The sequence below is a fragment of the Coregonus lavaretus genome (assembly GCF_964263955.1).
Source record: "Coregonus lavaretus genome assembly, contig: HAP1_SCAFFOLD_6929, whole genome shotgun sequence".
NCBI lineage: Eukaryota > Metazoa > Chordata > Actinopteri > Salmoniformes > Salmonidae > Coregonus > Coregonus lavaretus.
The window spans coordinates 1,482-11,957 of NW_028161211.1; the positions used below are offsets into that span (position 1 = coordinate 1,482).

Below are 10,476 nucleotides of genomic sequence, written 5' to 3' on the forward strand. Positions count from 1 at the left end.
CGGGTAGCCATGATTAGCTGTTCAGGAGTCTTATGGCTTGGGGGTAGAAGCTGTTGAGAAGTCTTTTGGACCTAGACTTGGCACTCCGGTACCGCTTGCCGTGCGGTAGCAGAGAGAACAGTCTATGACTAGGGTGACTGGAGTCTTTGACAATTTTGAGGGCCTTCCTCTGACACCGCCTGGTATAGAGGTCCTGGATGGCAGGGAGCTTTGCCCCAGTGATGTACTGGGCCGTACGCACTACCCTCTGTAGTGCCTTGCGGTCAGAGGCCAAGCAGTTGCCATACCAGGCGGTGATGCAACCAGTCAGGATGCTCTCGATGGTGCAGCTGTAGAATTTTTTGAGGATCTGAGGACCCATGCCAAATCTTTTTAGTCTCCTGAGGGGGAATAGGCTTTGTCGTGCCCTCTTCACAACTGTCTTGGTGTGTTTGGACCATGATAGTTCGTTGGTGATGTGGACACCAAGGAACTTGAAGCTCTCAACCTGTTCCACTACAGCCCCGTCGATGAGAATGGGGGCGTGCTCAGTCCTCTTTTTTTTCCTGTAGTCCACAATCATCTCCTTTGTCTTGGTCACGTTGAGGGAGAGGTTGTTGTCAGGAGGATAGAGTTATGGTCAGCATTTTTTGAGTTTTGTGTGAAATTATGTCAAATTTGCTTTTTTCCTGTTTTTTTTGTGTTATTCCAATACACACAAAGGAAATAAACATGTGCATAGCAAAACATGTGTAATTTCAATAATTTTCTGTGAGAAATACTTCATTTTCTGGAAAAATTTCAGGGGTGCCAACAATTTTGGCCATGACTGTATATATATATTTTTTTTGTGTATGGGTGGTCCCGGGGATCGAACCCACTACCTTGGCGTTACAAGCGCCGTGCTCTACCAGCTGAGCTACAGAGGACCACGTAATGTCGCGGTCGTATGCTGGGGCTTCATGTATGGTCAAGGTGTGGGGAGGGCTCAGTAGGCCAGTCTGGGTAGGGAGGGGCATTCACCAGGGATGCCCTCTGTCTGGGCAGCTATACACTCTTGTTATTGAGCCCTTTCTGGGCCTGCTACGCAGGAGGCTACAGGGAGTGTGGGAGCCAGGCATAGGGTTGGGGACAGGCATAGCAGTGTCAGCAATTATGATGACGTCTGTGTTGGTTAGGGATGAGCAGAACCTACAGGCCCTGGAGAATAGTTTGAGGGTGTACGAGGGGGCGTCTTCTGCTTTGAGAAACTGGGGCAAGAGTGAGGCTCTGTTATGTGGGGCATGGAGGGACAGGGCACCTCCGCAGCTTCCAGGGGTGTTGCAGTGGGGCTGTGAGTGGCTCAAGATGCTTGGGGTGTATCTGGGCTCGGAGGGTTGGGATAGGAAGAACTGGGAAGGAGTGTCCCAAGCGGTGGTGTCGAGGCTGACGAAGTGGAGGTGGCTCATCTCCCAAGTGGCATACAGAGGGACGGTGCTGATCATCAACAACTTGGTGGCATCCTCTCTATGGCTTAAATTGGCCATTCTCAACGCCCCCCGGTGGTCTGCTTGTGGACCTGCAGCGCAAGTTAGTAAACATTTTCTGGTCAGGGTGGCAGCGTTCTGACTCAGCAGCACAGAGGCTACTGTACCGTACGGAGGTGGGCTGGAGGGAACCAGCATGTGCTCTGTTGAGGAGGGCTGGTGGTTTGGGGCTGGATCAGCAGATCTTCATCATGCGGCAGGAGAGACTCAATACAGCAGGGGTCTCTGATTTCTATGCTGCAGTACTGAGGGCTGGAGCAGCCTGAGGAGGGGCCACCACCGTTTCCACCACTGCAAGTGACAGCAGAGACTGGGGACTGGCAGGAGAGTCTGGAGGACTTACTGACTTTTAACACTCTGAGCTTAGTGGGAGTGAAGGGGCATCAGTGGCAGGGGGTTGTGGGGGCTGAGAGCATGGCAGGGTATAGGTGGAGGGTGCTCTATAAGCTCCCAGTGCTGGAAAGGTCAGGGGTCGTCCAGTGGAGGGTATTACATGGAGCCCTGGACACCAATAGCTGGTTGGCTCGGGTTGACCTGGGAGTTGGGGAGGGGTGTCCGTTTTCTGCAATGACAGACTGTTCATCATGTTTTTTCTGTGTTGCCAGGGTAATGCCATTACTGTTGACGCCTTATGGTTGAGTTTGAGTTGTACAAAATGATCAACAGTGTGGAGATGTTTCAGGAGGTATGGGGGCTCAGGGGGGCTGTCTGTACGGCTGGAGAGGAGGGGTTGGATGGACGGTTGGAATGTGGTGCTGGTTGGTGTATTGTACTGTGGTGTTGGGTACTGGATAATGTGATTGTGTAGAGGTTGTGGTGTCACGTAATGTGCTTTTAGGGGTGGGGGTGTTAGTGTAATGAGGATGGCTCATTAAAGTAAGACAAGTCAGTCTCTCTCTCTCTCTCTTAACAGCACTCTGCACAGGCAGCAGTGGTGGACAGTGATAAGATCTTTACTGAGCTGATCCGCTCCATTGAGAGAAGGCGCTCTGAGGTGAAGGAGCTGATCAGCGCCCAAGAGAAGGCTCAAGTGAGTCAAGCTGAAGGACTCCTGGAGCAACTGGAGCAGGAGATAGCTGAGCTGAGGAAGAGAAGCACTGAGCTGGAGCAGCTCTCACACACAGAGGATCACATCCATTTCCTCCAGGTAACTAAACTGCCTTGATACATGTGATATAAAATTAACTTAATGTGAAACTCTCAATCATTTGGTTCTGTTTTATCTCTCTCTCTCTCTGTCTCTAGAGTTATCAGTCTCTCTCCGGTACCAGTGTATCTTCAGACTTACCCAGCATCGTTGTCCGTCCTCTTCAGTACTTTGGAGATGTGAGTAAGACTGTGTCTGAACTGAGAGAGAAACTAGAAGACGTCCTTAAAGGAGAATGGACCAAGATCTCCACTACAGGTGTGTTGAAAATAATAAGAACATCAACTTTAGACCATTGAAAGTTCCCTACTAGTCATATACATGTGGAATATGGTATGATGATACCATTCCCTCTCTCTGTGAATGTGTTTGTGTGTCTGTAGTGAATATAGTGGATGTTGTACTGCCTCCAGAGCCCAAGACCAGAGAACAGTTCTTACAATGTGAGTCTCTTTATTCTGAAGTAACTAACAGTCTCTTTTTACTGACACTCCTAACAATCCCTCTAGAAATATATAGGAATAGTAGATCTAATCAAAGACTGGGTATCTATCTGACTCCTCATATTTCTCTGATTTGATCTCTGCTGTGCTCTAATCAAAGACAGGGTAGATACAGTATCTGACTTCACTTATTGTTCTAACTCCCCTCATTGGTCTCTGCTCTGCTCTTCTCCCAGATTCCTGTCAGCTCACACTGGACCCAAACACAGCACACACAGACCTCTCTCTGTCTGAAGTGAACAGAAAGGTGACCTATACAGACCAAGTCCAACCATATCCTGTTCATCCAGAAAGATTCACCAACCGGTGGCAGGTTCTGTGTAGAGAGGGTCTGTCTGGACGCTGTTACTGGGAGGTTGAGTGGAGTGGGGAGGATGTTCATACAGCAGTCTCATATAAAGACATCAGCAGAACAGAGACAGATGGTGGATTTGGACGCAATAACAAGTCCTGGAGTTTACTGTGCTGTAGAGTTGGTTATTGGTTGAGACACAATAATGTTTGGACTAAAGTATCAGGCCCTCAGTCCTCCAGAGTAGGAGTGTACCTGGATCACAAGGCAGGTACTCTGTCCTTCTACAGTGTCTCTGACACAATGACCCTCCTCCACAGAGTCCAGACCACATTCACTCAGCCCCTCTATCCTGGGTTTGGGCTCTATAATGGTACTGCTGAGCTGGTTAAACTGTAGTAGGGTCCACATAGATACTAGTCATGCTGGTGTAGTCTATAGCTGAGCTGGTTAAACTGTAGTAGGGTCCACATAGATACTAGTCATGCTGGTGTAGTCTATAGCTGAGCTGGTTAAACTGTAGTAGGGTCCACATAGATACTAGTCATGCTGGTGTAGTCTATAGCTGAGCTGGTTAAACTGTAGTAGGGTCCACATAGATACTAGTCATGCTGGTGTAGTCTATAGCTGAGCTGGTTAAACTGTAGTAGGGTCCACATAGATACTAGTCATGCTGGTGTAGTCTATAGCTGAGCTGGTTAAACTGTAGTAGGGTCCACATAGATACTAGTCATGCTGGTGTAGTCTATAGCTGAGCTGGTTAAACTGTAGTAGGGTCCACATAGATACTAGTCATGCTGGTGTAGTCTATAGCTGAGCTGGTTAAACTGTAGTAGGGTCCACATAGATACTAGTCATGCTGGTGTAGTCTATAGCTGAGCTGGTTAAACTGTAGTAGGGTCCACATAGATACTAGTCATGCTGGTGTAGTCTATATCTGAGCTGGTTAAACTGTAGTAGGGTCCACATAGATACTAGTCATGCTGGTGTAGTCTATTGCTGAGCTGGTTAAACTGTTGTAGTGTCCACATAGATACTAGTTATGCTGGTGGTGATGGTCCGCAGATAAAAATGCTGAATTTTTCTGTACAATTATTTTTGTCTGACTGATTTAATCTTCAGAGTGTAAGTAAAACGTAATAACGTATTTTTATCAAATGCAATGTTTTAATTGGCTACATTTACATTAATCATGATGTTTGCTGTTAATGTATGTTGGTTGTCATTCAGAACCATTGAAATGTTTTCCCAATTGGTTCTCTGTCTCATTGTCATTTTCCTCAGTATCATGGAACAGGTAGTGTTACTTACTTGCTAATTGAACTATATGGGCCGGTTTCCCGGACACAGATGAAGCCTAGTCCTAGACTAAAAAGCATGTTCAATGGCGATGTCCGGGAAACCGACCCTAAATTTGGCATCTTTTATTTTCCCGTACTGCTCAGTCAAGCAACATTAAACCTGTCCAGCAGGTGCTATTAACCAAACAATAAAACCAGCAGATATCTTGACTTGCCACTCAGTATATTTACATTTACGTAATTTAGCCGACACTCTTATCCAGAGCGACTTACACATTTTAATATCAGTAATGTTCAGAATTGTACTTTAATATCATTGGAGATTGATGGTCTTTTTAAACCACTATCTAGAGTCAGGAACAGATGAAGTTAGGTCTGCTACTGGTCAGTTATTAAATATGATTCATGGTGATGGGAAATAAAAAATACATCTAGTAGTAGTTTTGCTATTTATTCCAAGGTGTGTCTTTAACTTGTAAATGGATTGTGTTGAAGCTGGCATGTGGTGTGGATGATAGAATAGAGTGAATAGAGGAGAGAAGAGAGGAGGAGAGGAGAACATCATATAGAAGACAGATAAGATAGAGAGACAATTCATACCCAGGGGAGTTACTGACTCTGGCACAAATGACACCCTGTTCCCTACGTAGTGCACTAGGCTACTTCTGACCAGATCTAAAGTAGTGCACTACATAGGGAATAGGGTGGAGATTGGAGATTTGCTCACTGGCATTAGAATATTAGAATATCATACTGTAATGTTAGTGGTTGCCTCATTAGAATATTATACTGGAATGTTACAGTGAGGGAAATAAGTATTTGATATCCTGCTGATTTTGTACGTTTGCAAACTGACAAAGAAATGATCAGTCTATAATTTTAATGGTAGGTTTATTTGAACAGTGAGAGACAGAATAACAACAAAACAATTATTAATTGTTATAAATTGATTTGCATTTTAATGAGGGAAATAAGTATTTGACCCCTCTGCAAAACATGACTTAGTACTTGGTGGCAAAACCCTTGTTGGCAATCAGAGGTCAGACGTTTCTTGTAGTTGGCCACCAGGTTTGCACACATCTCAGGAGGGATTTTTTCCCACTCCTCTTTGCAGATCTTCTCCAAGTCATTAAGGTTTCGAGGCTGACGTTTGGCAACTCTAACCTTCAGCTCCCTCCACAGATTTTCTATGGGATTAAGGTCTGGAGACTGGGTAGGCCACTCCAGGACCTTAATGTGCTTATTCTTGAGCCACTCCTTTGTTGCCTTGGCCATGTGTTTTGGGTCATTGTCATGCTGGAATACCCACCCACGACCCATTTTCAATGCCCTGGCTGAGGGAAGGAGGTTCTCACCCAAGATTTGACGGTACATGGCCCCGTCCATCGTCCCTTTGATGCGGTGAAGTTGTCCTGTCCCCTTAGCAGAAAAACACCCCCAAAGCATAATGTTTCCACCTCCATGTTTGACGGTGGGGATGGTGTTCTTGGGGTCATAGGCAGCATTCCTCCTCCAAACACGGCGAGTTGAGTTGATGCCAAAGAGCTCCATTTTGGTCTCATATGACCACAACACTTTCACCCAGTTCTCCTCTGAATCATTCAGATGTTCATTGGCAAACTTCAGACGGGCATGTATATGTGCTTTCTTGAGCAGGGGGACCTTGCAGGCGCTGCAGGATTTCAATCCTTCACAGCGTAGTGTGTTACCTATAGTTCTTCTAGATTTTACATGTTTTCTCCCTGTCGTTAGAAAATGACAATATGGTAATGACTTTAGTGGTTTCCTCCCCCTTTGTTTTTATTGGTTGTGTGTTATGTGTGTTGTTGTGTTAGGTTTTCCCCCTGTGTTCCTAATGGAAAATCCATTAACAATGAATCACAAACAAATTATATTCCAGTTGTGTTTAGACAACTTCATGGCTGACATCCCCCAGTTCTGTTAAGACCCATTGAACTGGGTCACATTCTAAATGGTCACTTGTATTGATAGTCCATACTGGGCCTAACCATACTGGAGGGTTTCTTTCTGCACACATATTCCCTCATCTCCAGAACTTTACCTGATGTCCTCTCTCTCTCTCTCTCTCTCTCTCTCTCTCTCTCTCTCTCTCTCTCTCTCTCTCTCTCTCTCTCTCTCTCTCTCTCTCTCTCTCTCTCTCTCTCTCTCTCTCTCTCTCTCTCTCTCTCTCTCTCTCTCTCTCTCTCTCTCTCTCTCTCTCTCTCTCTCTCTCTCTCTCTCTCTCTCTCTCTCTCTCTCTCTCTCTCTCTCTCTCTCTCTCTCTCATCAAACTGTATAGAAAGCAGCCAACCTCAATATGGTTCCATTCCTGTAGTTATCAGGACACATGAGGTGTGGAACTATTATCTCCTTTCTAAGTGTGAACTTGTCCACTTCCCTTCATGGATTTAAAAGGAAATTACTGGTATATGTAAACTCCCTCTACCCCATGCCAACACCAATCCAATGCTGTACAATTAATTCCATAGTTTAACAACATACATCACTCACACACACACTCACACAGACACACCTATTCACTTGGGCCTTCTCCCTCATGCCCTGCTGACATCCATGCAGGCCCACATTGACCTTGTGACCTCTGGAGCTCCATGCATCTTGTTCTACACTCCCTGCCTAGTAAAACCCTTTCTCCCATGGGCCTGAGAGTACAGCTCATTTGAGACCATTTTGGAAAAGATTTTCTGTCATTTTTAAATGCCCATAAAAAAAATTCACATTATACTGCTGTTTTGAATGTATAGCAAAACCAGGTAGTTTTGAGGTTGAATAGCTACTTGAGTTGCTTGGTTCTACTGAAATTACCAACAGGCATTGGTCCAGGGTGATCAGGCCTATAATTTGAGACCATTTGGGTAAAGATTAGAGCTTTCTTTCCTTTTTAAATCACTCCAGGCAATATGTAATACAAATCTGATTTGGTTGCAATGCTGGGAAGAACTACACCACAGTAGATCAACGTTGCCTTTCAACTTTTTTCAAATAGGACAACCAGGTTTTTATCCGTTTGTTTTTTTATAAAGCTAGAAAAAAATATATATAAAAAAAATAAAAAATATGAAGAAAATATGCATCACTAACTGTAAGTCGCTCTGGATAAGAGTGTCTGCTAAATGACTACCAAAAAAATAAAAAATATTTTTTTTCATAAATATGAAAATGAAAAAAAAGACGACTACCAGGTGAACGCATAACTTACCACGTGCCCGTAGCCAAACACGTCTTTAAATGACCAGTGGGGTCGAATCCGGGTGGGGGGGTGTGATAACTGCCTGAATGGAGGTGAAGCTTCACTTAATCTACTTTGAAGCAGAGAAAAAACCGGAATGTTGGAGAAGCTGACTTAATCTACTTTGAAGCAGAAAAATAAATATGAAAAATTATTTTTTCAAAAATATGAAAATGAAAAAAAAGAAGACATGGGGGCGTGCGGGACGCACTCGCTAAGCGGACCGGCACATTGAACGCGGGTCGGCGACTCCCCGCTTGCCAGGAGCCCTCCGAAAACGTGGACGGATCCTGCCGAGTAAGAAATGATACTCGGGAGGAGACAGAGAGAGGGAGAGGGGACTCTCTCCAATCCCACTGACCTCACTGTTGGGTACATGCTGTCTGGACATTAAAACAGACCCAGTTGCTAGGTCAACCAAGCATAGACAGATAAGATAGAGAGACAATTCATACCCAGGGGAGTTACTGACTCTGGCCCAAATGACACCCTGTTCCCTACGTAGTGCACTAGGCTACTTCTGATCAGATCTAAAGTAGTGCACTACATAGGGAATAGGGTGGAGATTTGCTCACTGTCATTAGAATGAAGATTTCCATACAGGAGTTACTGTCTCTGTCCCAAATCTCTCCCTGTTCCCTACGTAGTGCACTAGGCTTCTTCTGACCAGATCTAAAGTAGTCTTCTAGATTTTACATGTTTTCTCCCTGTCGTTAGAAAATGACAATATGGTAATGACTTTAGTGGTTTCCTCCCCCTTTGTTTTTATTGGTTGTGTGTTATGTGTGTTGTTGTGTTAGGTTTTCCCCCTGTGTTCCTAATGGAAAATCCATTAACAATGAATCACAAACAAATTATATTCCAGTTGTGTTTAGACAACTTCATGGCTGACATCCCCCAGTCCTGTTAAGACCCATTGAACTGGGTCACATTCTAAATGGTCACTTGTATTGATAGTCCATACTGGGCCTAACTGGGGTTAACCATACTGGAGGGTTTCTTTCTGCACACATATTCCCTCATCTCCAGAACTTTACCTGATGTCCTCTCTCTCTCTCTCTCTCTCTCTCTCTCTCTCTCTCTCTCTCTCTCTCTCTCTCTCTCTCTCTCTCTCTCTCTCTCTCTCTCTCTCTCTGTCTCTGTCTCTGTCTCTGTCTCTGTCTCTGTCTCTGTCTCTGTCTCTGTCTCTGTCTCTCTGTCTCTGTCTCTGTCTCTGTCTCTGTCTCTCTCTCTCTCTCTCCCATCAAACCGTATAGAAAGCAGCCAACCTCAATATGGTTCCATTCCTGTAGTTATCAGGACACATGAGGTGTGGAACTATTATCTCCTTTCTAAGTGTGAACTTGTCCACTTCCCTTCATGGATTTAAAAGGAAATGACTGGTATATGTAAACTCCCTCTACCCCATGCCAACACCAATCCAATGCTGTACAATTAATTCCATAGCTTAACAACATACATCACTCACACACACACTCACACAGACACACCTATTCACTTGGTGTAGCAAAACACCCATGAGTCCAAATGTGCACTTCAAATTTTCTTATTATAAAACTCATGTCAAATACAGTGTCAACATTTATGATCACTATATTTGATGTATAGTTACAAGATGACATGACGTCATACCCTGGGTTATTCTGAACAGAATGAGCCTGTTTGTCTACTGTGAAAAAACTTAGCCGTGGCATACGCACCTGAATGCACTCATGATTCCTATGCGCATCAAAATTACAATCTGTTTCCAGGAATGTTATTGTGAAAGCCTAACTCTGTAATATACTTTTTTATAACTTAGCTAATCATGTTGGCAAAAGAACCAGATGATGCCATCTTCCTAAAAAATGTCTCAGGTGTTGTCAGGCCATTGTTCTGATGTTTGAAGCTCCTCACGTTGAGGAATTTCACACCTCTGTGTGGGGGTTTCACAAGCCGTTAGGTTTAGATAGGAATTATAATTATGTCCAGTAGTCTGAATTGTGGCAGGGATGAGGAGGCTCAGTTTGTAGAGCATGGTATTTGCAATGCCAGGGTTTAGGGTTTGATTCCCACTGGGGGGCAGGTATGAAAAAAATAATTACACAAAAAATATATTAAGTCACTCTGGATAAGAGTGTCTGCTAAATGACTAAAAATAAACTACAGGGGTGCCCAAGGGCGCTGTTACTTTCATTCGAAAAATGTTGCAATGCTGTGTTGATCTGCTGTGGAGGTGTTTTTCCCAGCATTGCAACCTCCCTCCTCCCTGACCCAACAGCATAATGCAAGGAGACTGGCAGTGTCTCCTGAGTGGCGCAGTGGTCTAAGGCACTGCTTCGCAGTGCTAACTGTGCCACTAGAGATCCCGGTTCGAATCCAGGCTCTGTCGCAGCCAGCCGCGACCGGGAGACTCATGGGCGGCGCGCAATTGGCCCAGCATCGTCCAGGGTAGGGGAGGGAATGGCCGGCAGGGATGTAGCTCAGTTGATAGAGCAT

At 44.8% G+C, this 10,476-nt stretch overlaps 1 long non-coding RNA gene across 1 annotated transcript; it reads left to right on the forward strand.

Annotated features, from left to right (window-relative positions):
• Positions 1-3,039: 3,039 nt before the first annotated feature.
• On the forward strand, positions 3,040-4,705 carry LOC311121016. Its single transcript, XR_014612223.1, has 2 exons — positions 3,040-3,095; positions 3,332-4,705. It is a non-coding gene; the product is annotated as an uncharacterized lncRNA (long non-coding RNA).
• The last annotated feature ends 5,771 nt before the right edge of the window (positions 4,706-10,476 follow it).